Below are 18,735 nucleotides of genomic sequence, written 5' to 3'. Positions count from 1 at the left end.
TTCCTGCAAAAAGAAGCCAGATGGTTAGAACTTCCACAGTTATGACATGCTTTCCTAGGAGCATCAGGAACAGATTTATAGTTATTGCTTTTATTCACACCTTCCTTTCCATTCCTGTTTTTCCTAGGTGATTTTACCTTGTTTGCATTCTTAACATCTTTCAGCTTATGCTTAAGCTGCTTCTTTGTCATTAAGCCTATGTTAACTTCAGCTGTCTTTTCCTGTTTTAGTTTGTCAGAAGCTAATTCCTTTTTAACTTCTGATTTCTCATTTTCGGATTTTTCAGTTACAAACTTAACAGGTTTTAACTTCGGCTTTTGCTTATCAACATGCTTAATTTCTACAGTTCCTTTTTTATTTTCTCCATAGCCTAAGCCCTCTTTCCAGTTTCCACTGCTTAGCAAATTTTGAGTTGTTTTGCCAGAGTTAGTCCAAGTTCTGATAATCTCTCTCTCCTTTTCTAACTCAGTTTTTAGAGATTCATTCATTTTTAGCACTTCATCCCTAACATAAAAAGCATCATCTCTATCCTGCTGAGTTTGATGAAACATGACTAACTCTTTTTCTAAGAAATCATTTCTTTTCCTAAAAGCAAGATTTTCAGAAGTTAATCTTTCACATGTTAAAGTTTGATCTCTATAACTAACAAACATGGTTTTAAGATATCTTCTCAACTCATTAATATCATCAGTATGAAAAGCATAAGTAGTCTGAGGTACCTTTGTTTCAGCAGCTTCAGAACTGCTCTCAGAACTTGATTTATCAGCATTTGCCATCAATGCATAGTTCTCCTCACTTTCAGAGTCTGAGGTGTCTGTCCAGCTTTTCTGCTTTGTGACAAGAGCTTTGCCTTTGTCATTCTTGGTCTTCTTGCAATCAGGAGATATGTGGCCTTTCTCACCACAATTATAACATTTAACATTAGCGTAATCTCCTCTGTCAGACTTTCCTCCTCTTCCTTCAGATCTTCTGAAATTCTTCTTATCAGAACTTATGCCTTTCCTGGAAAACTTCTTTCCCTTCCTGAACTTCCTGTATGCAATCTTTGTGATTCCTTTCACCATAAGAGCACACAGCTTCATTATCTCCTCATCAGCATCAGTTTCAGGCAAGCTTTCAGAATCTGAGTCATCATCACTCTCAGAACTTGATGACTCAGTATCAGATTTTATGATAAGAGCTTTACCCTTATCTTTCTTTGAGGAAGGTGGTTTGGGGGATTCCTCTTCAACCTTGAGAGCAACTGTCCTTGACTTTCCTCCTTTCCTCTTGCTTCTTTGTTCCATCTCAAGTTCATGAGTCTTGAGCATTCCATAGATTTCATCAAGAGTTGTTTCATCAAGATTGTAGTTGTCTCTTATTGTTGTTGCCTTCAAATCCCAACATTCAGGAAGAGCTAACAGGAATTTGAGGTTTGTATCTTCAAGATCATACTCCTTATTTACTAATGACAAGTCATTCAAGAGTTTGACAAATATATCATATACATCAGTCAATGACTCATTAGTCCTAGAGTCAAAGTGTTCATACTCTTGAGTGAGTATTGTCTTCCTGTTCTTCTTAACTGTTTCAGTTCCTTGACACCTTGTCTCCAGTGCATCCCATATCTCCTTAGCAGTCTTGCAGTTGATTACCCTGTTTGACATTACATTATCAATGGCACTATGCAATAAGTGACGTACCTTGGCATCCTTAGCAATAGATGCTATATCTTCAGCAGTGTAATCATTCTTTTCCTTTGGTACGGTCATTGCTGCTTCACCTGCAACTACAACAGCGAGCTTGGTAGGTTTGTGAGGCCCTTCCTTGATTCTATCAAGGTATTCTGGATCTGTTGCTTCCAGAAACATGGTCATCTTTACCTTCCATATGGGATATTCAGATGGTCTCAATATGGGAACTCTGATAGTCTCATATCGACTCTGAGTTGATGTCTTTGATGATTCCTCAGTTTTGGTAGGCTTAGTTGGAGTTTCCGTGTCAGACATGATTGTGTTTGGATCTTTAACTGTATGTGTGTTAACAGATAGCTCTGATACCACTTGTTAGGTCACACTTTCACTGTAGAGGGGGTGAATACAGTGTTTATTACAATCAAATCAAACTTCAAGAACTTATGTAACAGAAAACAAACTTTATTTAAACAATAAACTCTGTTACAATCTGGAACTGTTATCTCTCCGTGATGAACAAAATATCACGAGAGCTGCTAGGGTTATAATAAATAATATTCTCGATAATGATAACACTTATAGTGTAAACCCTATGTCTGTGTTTATATACTACACAGTTACAAGATAATCGCTAATTGATATGGAATATAATTCTGCTTCCTAAAATATATCAATCAGATATCTTCTATTCCAAGTATTCCATTCTTCACGGAATTCCTTCTTCATGCATATCTCTTCTTATGTTTATCTTGATCTTCTTAACTTTAATCAGCTACTGTCCTTATCTGATCGTCCTTCAGCACTTAAGTTCTGATATCTATCTCCTGATAACATAAGTACTGATATCCCTTAAGTTCTGACTTCCAGTATAAGTACTGATCAGTTAAGTACTGATTTGTTCTGTTCAAATAAGATCTGAAATCTAAACATAAAACATATTAGCCATGACATTATCAAATATATCTAACAAAATACTTGCATCCAAATACATGAAAATATTTCAGATTTGGCTTCTTTTTCTTCACCATCTCATATGGTGTTTTTCCTTGCTTGTTAATGAGTGTTGCATTTTGAGTAAAACAAGCAGTCTGCACAACTTCAGCCCAGAAATAGGTTGGAAGCTTTGCTTCTTCAAGCATTGTACGTGCAGCTTCAATGAGAGTTCTATTCTTCCTTTCAACAACTCCATTTTGCTGTGGAGTTCCAGGAGCAGAAAATTCCTGCTTTATTCCATGGTTTTTGCAGAACTCTTCCATTATCAAATTCTTGAACTCAGTGCCATTATCACTCCTTAAAACTTTCACAGAATCTTTGACCATTTTATCCAGATGTTTGATATGATCAATCAAGGTTGATGGAGTTTCACTTTTTGTATGTAAGAAATACACCCATGTGTATCTGGTGAACTCATCCACTATGACCAACGCATACTTCTTCTTTGCAATAGACATGACATTTACTGGACCAAATAGATCAACATGTATTAGATGATAAGGCTCAAGAATTGATGATTCAGTCTTGCTCTTGAATGAAGATTTTCTTTGTTTAGCTTTCTGACATGAATCACAAAGACCATCAGGAGCAAATACTGTGTTTGGAAATCCTCTCACAAGATCTTTCTTGACCAGTTCATTTATATTGTTGAAATTTAAATGAGAGAGTTTCTTATGCCAATTCCAGCTTTCTTCAATTGATGCTCTACTCATCAGACAGATTGCAAAACCATCAGTACTTGTTGAAAGCTTAGCTTCATAAATGTTACCACGCCTGTATCCTTTCAGAACAACTTTGCCTTTAGATTTACTCACAATTTCACAGTGTTCTTCAAAGAAATCAACATGATAACCTCTGTCACATATTTGACTTATACTCAGTAGGTTGTGTTTAAGTCCTGAGACTAGAGCTACTTGTTTAATTATGACACTTCCAAGATTGATATTTCCATATCCCAATGTTTTTCTAATGTTTCCATCTCCATAAGAAACACTTGGGCCAGCTTTCTCCACAAAGTCTGATAGCAGGGCCTTATTTCCAGTCATATGTCCTGAACATCCACTATCCAGAACTAGAATATTTTTCCTGTTGCCCTGCAATCACAAAGACCACTAATTATTAATTTTAAGGACCCAGACTTGCTTGGATCCTTTGGCCTTATTAAGTTTGTTAACATTTGCAGCGGATTTAGCATCAGAGTTTATGTTAACATTTTTCTTATCAGAACTTACACTATCAGACTTTGAATCAGAATTTACACTAGAAGAAACAATGGAAACTTTCTTCAAAGAAGGTTTTATTTGATAATAATCATAGTACAAACTATGATATTCCTTACAAGTATAAATGGAATGCCATAAACTACCACAATGAAAACAAGGATTTTGTGGTTTGTATCTAACAGACTAACTCTTAACTCCTGATTTTGAAGGTAAGGAGTTAATATTCTTATTCTTCCTGCAAAAAGAAGCCAGATGGTTAGAACTTCCACAGTTATGACATGTTTTCCTAGGAGCATCAGGATCAGGTTTATAATCATTGCTTTTATTCACACCTTCCTATCCATTCCTATTTTTCCTAGGTGATTTTACCTTGTTTGCATTCTTGACATCTTTCAGCTTATGCTTAAGCTGCTTCTTTGTCATTAAGCCTATGTTCACTTCAGCTGTCTTTTCCCGTTTTAGTTTATTAGAAGTTAATTTCTTTGTAACTTCTGATTTTTCATTTTCAGACTTTACAGTTACAAACTTAACAGGTTTTAACTTTGGCTTTTGCTTATCAACAGACTTAATTTCTTCAGTTTCTTTATCTTTCTTATCTTCTCCATAACCTAAGCCCTCTTTCCAGTTTCCACTACTTAGCAAATTTTGAGTTGTTTTGCCAGAGTTAGTCCAAGTCCTGATAATCTCTCTTTCCTTTTCTAACTCAGTTTTTAGAGATTCATTTAATTTTAGCACTTCATTCCTAACATAAAAAGCATCATCTCTATCCTTCTGAGTTTGATGGAACAAGACTAACTCTTTTTCTAAGATATCATTTCTTTTCTTAAATGCAAGATTTTCAGAAGTTAATCTTTCACATGTTAAAGTTTGATCTCTATAACTAACAAACATGATTTTAAGATATCTTCTCAACTCATTAATATCATCAGTATGAAAAGCATAAGTAGTCTGAGGTACCTTTGTTTCAGCAGTTTCAGAACTGCTCTCAGCACTTTCTTTATCAGCATTTGCCATCAATGCATAGTTTTCCTCACTTTCAGAGTCTGAGGTGTCTGTCCAGCTTTTCTGCTTTGTGACAAGAGCCTTGCCTTTGTCACCCTTTACCTTCTTGCAGTCAGGAGATATGTGGCCTTTCTCACCACAGTTATAGCATTTAACATTGGTGTAATCTCCTCTGTCAGACTTTCCTCCTCTGCCTTCAGATCTTCTGAAATTCTTCTTATCAGAACTTATGCCTTTCCTAGAAAACTTCTTTCCCTTCCTGAACTTCCTGTATGCAATCTTTGTGATTCCTTTCACCATAAGAGCACACAGCTTCATCATCTCCTCATCAACATCAGTCTCAGGCAAGCTTTCAGAATCTGAGTCATCATCACTCTCAGAACTTGATGACTCAGTATCAGACTTTATGAAAAGAGCTTTACCCTTGTCTTTCTTTGAGGAAGCTGCTTTGGGGAATTCTTCTTCAGCCTTAAGAGCAACTGTCCTTGAATTTCCTCCTTTCCTCTTGCTTCTTTGTTCCATCTCCAGCTCATGAGTCTTGAGCATTCCATAGATTTCGTCAAGAGTTGTTTCATCAAGATTGTAGTTGTCTCTTATTGTCGTTGCCTTCAAATCCCAGCATTCAGGAAGAGCTAACAGGAACTTAAGGTTTGAATCTTCAAGATAATACTCTTTATCAACCAATGACAAATCATTCAAAAGTTTGACAAATCTATCATATAAATCATTCAATGACTCATTAGTCTTTGAGTCAAAGTGTTCATACTCTTGAGTGAGTATTGTCTTCCTGTTCTTCTTAATTGTGTCAGTTCCCTGACACCTTATTTCCAGAGCATCCCATATCTCCTTAGCAGTCTTGCAGTTGATTACCCTGTTTGACATTATATTATCAATGGCGCTATGCAGTAAGTGTCGTACCTTAGCATCCTTAGCAATTGATGCTATGTCTTCAGCAGTATAATCACTCTTATCTTTTGGTACGGTCTTTGCTGCTTCACCTGCAACTGCAACAGCAAGCTTGGTTGATTTGTGAGGGCCTTCCTTGATTCTATCAAGGTATTCTGGATCTGTTGCTTCCAGGAACATGGTCATCCTTACCTTTCATATGGGATATTCAGATGGTCTCAGTATGGGAACTCTGATGGTCTCATACCGACTCTGAATTTGTGTCTTTGGTGATTCCTCAGTTTTGGTAGGCTTAGTTGGAGTTTCTGTGTCCGACATGATTGTGTTTGGATCTTTAACTGTATGTATGTTAACAGATAGGCTCTGATACAAATTGTTAGGTCACACACACACTGTAGAGGGGGTGAATATAGTGTATAGTACACTCAAATCGAACTTTAAGAACTTAAGTAACAGAAAACAAACTTTATTGAAACAATAAACTCTGTTACAGTATGGAACTGTTACCTCTCAGTGATGAACAAATATCACGAGAGCTGCTAGGGTTACAATGAATAATCTTCTCTAATAATGATAACACTTTTAGTGTAAACCCTATGTCTATGTTTATATACTACACAGTTACAAGATAATCGCTAATTGATATGGAATATAATTCTGCTTTCTAAAATATATCAATCAGATATCTTTTCTTCCAAGTATTCCATTCTTTACGGAATTCCTTCTTCATGCATATCTCTTCTTCTGTTTATCTTGATCTTCTTTCCTTTAATCAGCTACTGTCCTTATCTGATTGTCCTTTAGCACTTAAGTTCTGATATCTATCTTCTGATGATTATCTCCTGATAACATAAGTATTGATATCCTTAAGTCCTGACTTCCAGTATAAGTACTGATCAACAGTTAAGTACAGATTTATCCTGTTCAAGTAAGATCTGAAAGCTAAACATAAAACATATTAGCCATGACATTATCAAATATATCTAAAAACCAAACAACCAAACAACCAAAACAAACAACAATGATAATCATTAAACTATACTACTCAAAATCATTCGCAAAAACTAGTAAATTTCATAATTAAACCATAGTAATTAAATCCAACGCAAACATTCACAAACTCCGATAACCGGAGGATTAAACCGTATCATTACATCATTATAAGCAATCCTAAATAACCGACAAGGTATCAAACCATCACAACGTATTATATTACATCCCATAACCATCAAATTACAATAGTCTTAAAATCGATCAATATAAACTAATCCGACAAATCAACATCGGACGATCCACCGCCATCACCGCCGCCATCATCAAAGTCCTCATCATCGGAGGTCTCATCCTGGGACGTGTAATCCTTATCGACTTCCATAGCACGCCGATTGTTATCCTAGATACACAAGTTTAATTAAACTTGTTAAAAAGAAGAAACAAAATTTACATGTGAATGAAAACAATAAATAAACAAGAAGGTCAAAAATTATACCTTCGCAACACGAGTTTCCGTCTTTTGGACGATATGCATGATCTCACCACCAATAAGGTTATTCCATTGCAACCTTTGGCTAGGATCGGAGGATGGATCCGAGGCCTCGAGAGCGGTACGTGCGAATATAGCTATTTCCGCATCGGAAAGTTGGCGAGCAAACCGATTTGGATTAGCACAGATCTCTGTAAGCACATTCCTCACGATGACAAGATATACATTGTCGGGGATGGCTTCACGTTGTCTCGGAGCGGATGAGGATGAGTCGGCTTCATTCCGTGTGGAATCTCGGTACCGGGTAGTAAGTGTAGGCAAGAGATCGGTGGCCCGAGCATTGGGGAACCCCACCACATAATTCTTTTTCGGCTTTGTACCTTGGGGGACCTCCAACGCTTCCATCCACCAATCCCACGGCTCATCTCGATCACCCGTTTGTGTAACCTCCACGGGCATGCGCTCGAGAATGGCGGCATATTCATTTAAAATAATTAACGATGCATTTAAAATCAAATAAAAATACATATAAAATCACATATAAAAATGCAATTAAAATCACATAAATACATATAAAATCACATATTAAGGATGCATTTAAAATCACATAAAAATGCATATAAAATCACATATAAAAATGCATTTAAAATCACATATAAAATCACATATTAACCCTCATTTAAAATCACATAAAAATGCATATAAAATCACATAAAAATACATTTAAAATCACATTAAAATACAAATAAAATCACATATTAAATATGCATATAAAATCACATAAAAATGCATTTAAAATCACATTAAAATACATATAAAATCACATATTAAAGGTGCATTTAAAATCACATAAAAATGCATATAAAATCACATAAAAATGTATTTAAAATCACATTAAATACATATAAAATCACATATTAAAGATGCATTTAAAATTACATAAAAATGCATATAAAATCACATGAAAATACATATAAATTCACTTATTAAATATGCATTTAAAATCACATAAAAATGCCTATAAAAAATATAAAAAATGCATTTAAAAATCACATGAAAATACATATAAATTCACTTATTAAAGATGCATTTAAAATCACATAAAATGGTCATAAAAGTACATAAAAATTACCGCAATACGCATGGCGGCCGGTGTAGTGTAGACGGGATTTTCCGAATCGGATCCAACTTTCCTATGACATTTATCCCACACCTCGAGTCTTGTCGGCTTTTTCTTGTTCTTATTCGTCATTACCTTTCAAAATATTAAACAACTTATATTAGCACGTCCTAATAATTAGTTGATTATATTAAATATGGTGAACGTGTATGTATGTGTGTGTGATAGAATATAATAATATTACCTCCCGAACTTTTATTGAATGACCTTGCACCGACACTATGCAATCTTTCAACTTGTTATCAGTTGGTGGATCCAACCGATGACCGGTGCAAGTGTCCTTCATTCTTCTCCCAATACTCAAAAGATCCTTCTAAAAAGGAACGGACCAATAAGGCGGCTTCAAAGACAACTTGCTCACGCCCTCCTCCCTTGCTTTTCGCTCCACCCTCTTCTTAAGCTCGTTCAAAGTCCTTTTTATCGTCACTTTAATGTGATCTTCCACAATTTTTCGGGCCTTTGAACGGCTTTGCCCCTTAAGATGCCTATAATATTTCTAAAATTGCAAAAAAAAAGAAAACGAGGATAAATGCATCATAAAATTAAGAAATAAATGATAATTACAAAAAAACAAAAATTAACTTACTTGAAACTCCTCGACTTTTGCATTTAAACAACCTGGGTGACGTTCTTCGATATCGGTATAAGTGTAACGCCCAAGAGGCCACTTCTCCCAAATCATAGCCAAAAGCGTTTTCTTAACCGTATCATCTTCAATACTATATTTAAACAAAAGAAAACAATAAACATTAACAATTCACATAACAATATTGAACAGAACCAAAAATATAAACATATAGGAATAATGCAATTTAAGAACTTTTTAACTTACTGTGCATCGGAGATATCAATGCGATATGGCTTCAATGGCGGTTTCTCTCCATATATGCCACTCGAATGTGATCGAGGTCGCCTTCCTCGCCATTCTCGCTCCTCCGCATTTGTCATGTGCCGAGTCGGATCATTCAGGTCCGAATCCAAATTCGTCAGCTCATCCTGCAAATGCAAATTCCCTCCTTTTCACTTTGCACCCTTTCCCTTGCCCTTCTTACTCGTGACTTTGGCCTTTCCCTTGGCCTTTGCCTTCCCCTTATCTTTTTCCGGCTCCTTGTCTTTCCCCTTCCCTTTTCTCGCCATCGCTAACACCACAAGACTTATCATAACCAATGTCAACATCCAAGCAAAAAGATCCTAAAATAAACAATAAAAATATATTAGCTAATATGAAAATAAACAAATCGATGAAATGACTTGCATTAGTAAATCACATTACATAAAAAAGCATTTAAAATCACATACAATGCATATAAACGTATCCATTTCAAAAATTAACGATAAAAATAAACACAACTAATTAGAGCATTATTTAATTACGCAAATTAAACCATTAAATTAACTTAATCTATATATACAACAAATCAAAGTTCCAAACTCACATATAAAGTGCAATATTTATCCATTTTCAAGTACGGATCATGTTTACAAGAGCAAACCCCTACAAATTAACCCTAAAAATACATTTATACTTCTACTTACACGTAAACAAACCGATAAAAACCCTAAAATTTATACTTATACATATATTCAACAAATTGACAAAATCAACGAATCTTTTACATGCAAAATTTTACATGAAAACTGAAAAATCATATGAACTTCAATTGAAGTGAAACACATCAATTTATGTGAGAATAATACTTTAACAAATACAAAAAACATATAATTAACTTCGAATCATATATATATACACAAAAAATATATACACATACACACATATATGCAATCGAGTAAAAAAATAGCTTAATCGTAAGAAAATCTTACATCGAGAGTGAAACTGGAGGCAATGAGAGATGATTTGGGGCTCCTTCGTGAATACGCCATTGAATCGAAGTATTTTAGTGAAGTTTTGAGTGTAAGAGAGAGATAGAGAAAGAAATAGAGAAAAGAAAAGTGAACCGTTTTTTATTTATAACAGTCTTAAAACCGACCGCCTGGCACTTAAAACCGACCACCAGGTCGGTCGGTTTTAACCTTGAACCCTGTGCAGCATGCAAAACGGTGTCGCTTTGCTCTAGGCAGGGTTTTTAATTTTTCACAAAAAAACCCGCATTTTTTTAGGTGGTCGGTTATGACCCAAAGTGGTCGGTTTTATACTATTTAATTTTTTAATTTTTTTAATTTTAGGGTTTAGGGTTTAGGGGCTAAAAACCCTTAAATTTAAAAAAATCTTATAAAAACATGATTATTATTATTTAAATAGCTTAATTTTTGGTACATTTGCTCATTTTTAACGCGTCGGTTCATCCGTACGGTTCGATCATGTGTATTTCATAATTTTTATTTTTTTTAATTATTTCACTTTTTTAATCAAAATTGCTAATTTTTTTATAAAAACGTATTTGTGATCGTTCAAATGTGCTAATTTTTTGTGCATTAATATATTTTTACATGAAGTTAACATCCGTACGGTTCGATCATTAAAAATAAATGTTAAAATTATATTTATAGTATCGAATGGTTTGTTCAACTTATTATGTCTACAGAATGCCGACATACTTACTGAAATAATTATATTCCATATGATTTTGATTATATTATTTTTCAAATAGCCTAATTTTTGGTACATTTGTTCATTTTCACCGCGTCAGTCCATCCATACGGTTCGATCATGTGTATTTTATATTTTTCATTTTTTTTAATTTTTAATTAAATTTGCTAATTTACTTATAAAAACGTAATGGTACTCGTTAAAATGTGCTATTTTTTGTGCATAGGCATATTTTGACATGAATTTAACATCCGTACAGTTCGATCGTTAAATATACCTTTTAAAATTATACTTTTCAGATCGAATTCATTTTTTTTTAATTTTTAATTAAATTTGTTAATTTAATTATAAAAACGTAATGGTACTCGTTCAAAAGTGCTAATTTTTTGTGCATAAGCATATTTTGACATGAAATTAACATCCGTACGGTTCGATCGTTGAAAATAAGTATTAAAAATGTACTTTGACAAAGACTGCTAAAACCGACCGCGGTCAAATATGCACAGTGGTCGGTTTTATTTCAGAAGCCAATTTAATTCTTATAATCGACCACCTTAAAACCGACCGACCCTTTAAATATTATGATTTTTTGGGAAATATTACGGTCAAATATTATGATTTTTTGGCCCTAACCGGACGTAAACGCATAAAAACTTAGCATTAAAACCAAAAATTCACAAACCTATTAAAAATTTACTATAACTTATAAATAAAGTATCCTAATCATTACAAAATTTACTAAAAATCATCTTTAAAATACAAATGACGTTATTCAAAATCATCAAAACCATCATCATCTGCGTCATCATCATCATCCTCATTGTCACCTTCACTTATTTCTTCTTCTCCTTCATTTTCATCTTCGTCATCCTTCAAATCATCTTCTTCGTCTTCTTTATCTTCTTCTTCTTCTTCTTCAAGCCGAATAAACGGTATTTGTCCATATTGTGCAAAATCGACAAAGAGCAAAAACGAGGTCGATGCATTAGATCTATCTTCCTAAAAAGCGTCCTCTATATCATTTTGCGCAACGATAGATTCATCAATTGGGCGACTTTTAGATTTGACCACTGTATATATTTTCGCTTTTGAATCCAATACACTAGGAGCATAATATACTTGTGAGGCTTGACTAGCTAAAATAAAAATCTCATTTGACTTCAATCTTGAAGTCATATCAATTGTAATCATATGATTCTTATCAATCCTCACACCATTACCAACACTATCAAACCATATACATTTGAACAAATATACATGATTGCATCCTTGATAAATAAGTGTAATAATTTCTTGTAGTTGACCATAATAATCAAGATTATTTCCGTGCAAATTTCCTTTAACAACAATACCAGAACCGGATGCAGATTTTGTTGAAAATTTATATCCATTAACTTGACAAGTCTCAAAAGTCATAACTTTTAATACCGGCCCTTCAAGTAAGTCCCTAAAACGAGGTCCTTCCACCTCATCTTTATCAACCTAAAAAAAATTCAAATCGATGAGACGTTGTAATTATAAGAATTTTTTTTAAAAAAATCATGCAAATTAAAAATAGATAAATACCTTTTGTTTAAACCAAGTTTTAAATCGACTTTTGACAATACGATCTAAATCTTGAGGTGTTGTTTCCGGGCGTTGTCGCATAACACGATCTTGGTACTTCCTAAAATATAAAGTAAGATCATGCATGTGTCATTAAAAAAAATTATTACGCATATTTTTTAAAGTAGGATTTTGGTACCTTATATAAGGTTGAACTTCTGGAGAGTTTAAAAGAACATATTCTTCCGCTAACTCTCGTTCATCATCACTCATGTATCGAGTTCCTTCCTTTCCAAGAGATTGAATTGGATATTTGAACACTTCTAAATTCTCGGAATTTTGCACATCAAACAAAACCTCGTTACGACGTACCTTATTATGGATCGTGTCAGAGGCAAAATAAAAAGAACAAATATTAAGAATCTCCTCCTCCATTTATCGTTCGACAATTGACCCCTCAACCCTTGCTTTATTACCGAACTTTTGTTTTAATTTGCCCAACAAACGTTCAATCGGATACATCCAATGCCAATAAGCAGGTCCAGCAAGTCTAATTTCTTCGGCTAAATGTACAACCAAGTGTTCCATCGAATCAAACCAACTTTGAGGAAAAATCGTTTCCAACAAACACAACGCTTTGATAACCGATTTTTCCATTATTTCCAAGTCGGTTTTTGTAACCATGGATGAACATACATCTTGGAAAATGTTAGAAATTGTCGTGATTGCATCGACAATAGGCGCCAGTAGAAGTTCACGAATTGCGAGAGGCAATAATTTTTAAAGAAAAATGTGATAATCATGTGATTTGAATCCGTAAAATGTACACTCCTCGACATTACAACAACGTGATATATTTGAGGAATAACCATCCGAAAGTTTTAGTGAACTAATCCATTCACACAAAAGTTTACGTTGTTTTCTAGTAAGGGAATAAGGTGTTTTAGGTGACTTTCCTTTCTCATCGATCCACAAATGTGGTAACACCCCAAAATGCTTGCAATCCGCTCTTGCTTTTTTATGATCTTTTGACATTGCCGCATTGACAATAGTAAAAAAAATGTTTTCAAAAATATTTTTTTCCGTATGCATGATGTCAATTGAATATCGTAAACTATGTGATGACCAATAAGGGAGTTCGTAAAAGATTGGGACATGAGTCCAATGATGCTCTTTCCCGTATCCGACACTCCTTGCCTTCGAATTAGTCTTTCCGGGTGGTGGAAAAACTAAACCATCAAGCAATTCCTTAACACTCTCACCGGACAAACGACCACGAAACAATCTTCTTTCTTCATTATCAAACAAATTACTTTTTTCACGGAGTGGATCATTTGATTCAAGGAATATTCGGTTCGTGCCATAGAAACTACATTTCCCATAATACTTTAATTGAAACCCTTGCACGCTTCCAAGAGACACTTGACATCCCATCTTTCCTTTGCCCGACCACCCACTTATCATACTCATAGCGGGATAGTCACTAATTGTCCACATAATGGCCGCTCTCATTGTAAAATTTTGTTTCAAAGATTGGTCATATGTCTTCACCCCGGTATTCCACAATATCTTCAATTCATCGATGAGAGGCCTTAGACAAACGTTAATATCTTTTCCAATACTATTTGGACCCGGAACTATATCAGTCATGAACATATAAGGCTTTTTCATACACATCGATGGTGGAAGATTGTAGACAACTATCACCATGGGCCACACACTATATGTTTTTTTTTCTCGGTAGGGCTAAAAGGGTTGAAACCATCGGTCGCAAGACCGAACCTTATGTTACGATTCTCTTGAGAAAATGAAGGATACCGACGGTCAAAATTTTTCCACTCTTCTCCATCCGCAGGATGACTTATTTCTCCATCTTTCACATCTCTATTTTTGTACCATCTCATGTGATCGGATGTATGTCCCGACATATATAACCGTTATAATCGAGGGATCAAAGAAAAGTATCTTAAGATTTTTTTTGCTATTTTTTTACCATCTTTCCTAGAAACATCCCGATAACGATCTTCACCACATATATCACACACAACTTTATCCTTGTCATCTCCATAAAATAACATACAATCATTCTCACATAAATCAATTTTTTCATATTCAACCCTCAAATCCTTCATAATTTTTTTAATTGCATAAAAACTTTCGGGTAATGTATGTTTTTTGGGTAACACATCCGTAAGAAGTTTAAGCAAACTATCAAAAGCTTTATTACTACAATGCGAGTTATTTTTGAATTCCAATAATTTGGTGGTAAAGCTTAATCTTGTGTACTTTGTATTGCCGGGATAAATAGGTGCTCCATTTTCAACAATAATCTCGTTCAATTTTTTAGCACTATCATTTGGAGCTTCTTCTACATTCATAGTTCCCGTATCCATAATTTCATAAAATTGATAATTTTTACCGGCTAAATCATGTAACATCGCATTCAAATCTACCGGTTCTTCTACTCTCGAAGGTTCCCGAACACAATAACGGTGATGTGATGTTCGACTACGTTTTCTTCCTATTTTTTCACCGTGCGACGTCCACACGGTATAACCCTCAAGCATCCCTTTAGCAAGCAAATGAAATCTAACATCATCAATCTTTAACGAATTCAAATTTTTACAACGTTTACACGAACACTTCATTGTACCATCTTCCATTCCATTTTCGCTAGCAAATTTTAAAAAAATTTCTACACCAATTCTATATTCCTGGGTCAATGAAATTTTATCGCTTTGCAATTGATTACCAATCCAACTTCGATCAATGGTTTCCATCTACAATAATATTTTTTAAAATTAAAAAAAACATATTTAACAAATAATTTATCATTAATCTCATATTTATTCATGTATTTCATAAAACACACAAACACACACACTATAATTACAATAAATGAAACTAACTTACAAATTATCTACTACCGAATTTCAATTCTCACAACAAACATTATATAAAAAAATAAAAACATTAAATACATACAACAACATTTAATACATACACCACCAACATAAACACACACACACATTATTACAAAATATGGAAATAACTTACAATTTTCTGAAACTCCTCCACTTCAGTCCTCTATTTTTTTAATTTTTTGCTCAAAATCAAGAAATGAGGGATATAACAAAAAAATTAAAAAAATAGGTTAAAACCGACTGTCAGCGGTCGGTTTTAGGCAGAAGAATAAAACGACACCGTTTTCTCTGTAACGGGTACTTTTTTTTTGTACTTTAAATTAATTTTTTTTATTCTACAAAACCGACCACCATATATGGTCGGTTTTAACCTGCAGAATTTGTGGATATAACCGACCACATGTAGGTGGTCGGTTTTAAAAGTGACATATCAGCAAAATGGTGTCATTTTTTTTAATAAAACCGACCACCAGTGGATGGTCGGTTTTATGTGTGCCATGTCATCAATACGGTGTCGTTTAGTTGGCATATAATCAACCACTGACCGACTACTGACGTCGCTCGGTTTTAAGGTGACCAAATCGACGTCGGTCGGTTATGTCCGGTCGGTTTTACCCTGTTTTCTTGTAGTGAGAGGACCTTTATTTACATACAAATTTAAGCATCAACTTTTTAACATTAAATCTTGAAAAATGATTGTATTGTTTTATTAATAAAGAGAACTATCAAAATTTTATGTGCGTTATTTTGAAAATATAGCAAACGGATTGATATTTGATTTTTTTTCCTGAAAAAATAACTTTAATTTATGCAAACAAATAAAAATAATAACACAAAATTGTAAATGTACAGAAATAAAATTGTTCAAAGATTGTTAGGTATGTGGATGAATGGTAGTAGGAAAAATTGTTTAACAGTTAATTTTTTTCATCTTAGTCTGTTGAATTTGTTTAATATGTAACACTAACTTACGCCCGTAAATGCACGAGTCTTTTAGTAATAATATTTCTATATATTATTATTATTATATATAATTTTAATATATAAGTAATTAAATACTAATAAATAATTGAAATTTTATTCTGGTTTCTATCTATTTATGATTTCTGGTGAATATTAAATAATATAAATTAATGTGATTGATGAGATTTGAAACATGTATATTTATTTGTAATTTCAGAAATAATAATGGTAATTTATGATTTAATTTGTCGTTGGGATTTTAATTTTGTAATTTAAGAAATCATCATGCAAATGTATGATTTAATATGTAGAGTATACAGTTACAATGGGAGCTTCTTAATTTTAATTTTTTCACATTTTGCTTTCCTGGAGAAGGTTAAATGCTAATAATTTTAAATTGGTGCTGACTTATATATATTGACCTTTGGGGTTTTATAAACTCAAAAGTGGGATATAATTGACCGTTAATAATAAATTTTAATGAAGCACTCACTCGGATTGCGTTAGCAAGATATTCGATAACTTTTGGTGAGTTTTTTTTAATTTTATTATGACCAAAGATTTAGGATAAAATCCAAGAAAAAGCGGTCACCAAATCTTATTACCGTAATCTAATTTCATCTGCTTTTGAACTCAACTAGCTCGGTGAATATGACATTTTCCAACATCATGTACTTGTTTTAATGAATTTATATTATATGATGAGTAATATTATAAAATTTAATACATGTTTTGAAATGAGCAACTTTCACGCACCCGGCCGTCATGCATAAGAAGTCTTGTCGGGCGTTTGGCAATGAAATGTTATATGCCCTCCGTCTCCGTGTCAGGCTGTTAGTAGAAAATTTAGGTGTGATCACTATCATCATTAATATTTTTTTAATTTATTGTGGCACGAAAAATATATAATGTCATAAAAAATGGACATGCATAATTTATTGTGACACGAAAAATATATTAATGTCATAAAAAATGGACATGCGTGATCCACTTTTTGACCCATAAATAAATTTTTGAGTGAGTTGAGTGTTAAAATGTAAATTTTGTCATGGCATCAAAGTCGGGTCAAGTAACCCTTACTTCTGCATATACAAATCGATATACATAATACGTATTACCCAAATTCTCAAAAAAACAAAGTCAATTATTGATTACGGCTTTTGGTAACCTTAAAAATACAACATATTTATAAAAAAGTGAAAGTGATGATAAGGGATGGATAATTGATACTGGCGCTTCAAATCATATAACGAAAAATTTATCTTGTTTGAAGAACCTTATAGATGTGGTTTCATATTGTAATATCCCTTAATTTTTAGAATTCGATTAATAATAAAATAATAGAAAACAAAGTATTAAAATTAGATAAGGATTAGGATTTAAAATTGAATTAAAGTATTGGGCCTAATATTTAGATCATATTCTAATATGGATTACTTGTAGGTTAAAAAATAGGGTTTTGTATTGATATAAATACATCATATTCGTTTTCCACGTTTTTAATATCAAAATTCGTAGGCCTTTATTTATAAAAATCAGCAGACTTGTAAAATTCGTAGAAAATTCATCGTATGTTGGAATTCGTTGATTCTGGAATTTTTGGAAAGCTATTTTTGTTCTCTTCAACTTTCATGTTTCGCGTTTTCCAAGAAAACATCGTTTAGAGGGTCAAAAGGAGTAAATTCAGATCTGATCAGGTTTTGAGGTAAGTTTTCGATCGATCTTGCTAGTGTTTTCAAAATTGTGTGTTACGTGTATATATTTGATTATCAAAATATGGGCTAAGTGATTAAATATTTAAAAATATTATGTGTTATAGAATATGTATAGACGTGTATGTGTGGTGTCTAGGCGATAATTTCGAATCTCTGATTTATGCCATGGTTTGTGAAAATATCGAAGAAGAACTTTGGAGCGCAGTCACCGGATTGTAGTGACAGTTTTCTAAAAATTTAGGACCGTTATCACCGGGTTGTAGTGATCGTGACATGGATTATGGATTTGGAATTATTGTTGTTTATGTGTTATGTGTATCGTATGTATCAAATAAGAATATGTATCGAAAGTATTTGTTTTGTATATCGTATCGCATAGATTACCATATTTATTATATGTGTATATATTGCTTGCCCTGCTAGTTGGATCGATTGTTTTCTTGATGGGCCGTATAGCTCATTACTTACAATTTCAGGTTTTGTCTAAGAGTTCGAATTGGATAGCATTCAAGTTTGAGGACTTAGTTTTGAAGTATATTGATTTTGGACTTCTTCTTTTAGTTGCACGTTTGTAATAGAC

The sequence above is a fragment of the Apium graveolens genome, chromosome 4 (assembly GCF_009905375.1).
Source record: "Apium graveolens cultivar Ventura chromosome 4, ASM990537v1, whole genome shotgun sequence".
NCBI classification, from domain to species: Eukaryota; Viridiplantae; Streptophyta; class Magnoliopsida; order Apiales; family Apiaceae; genus Apium; species Apium graveolens.
This window is presented reverse-complemented; position numbering follows the sequence as displayed.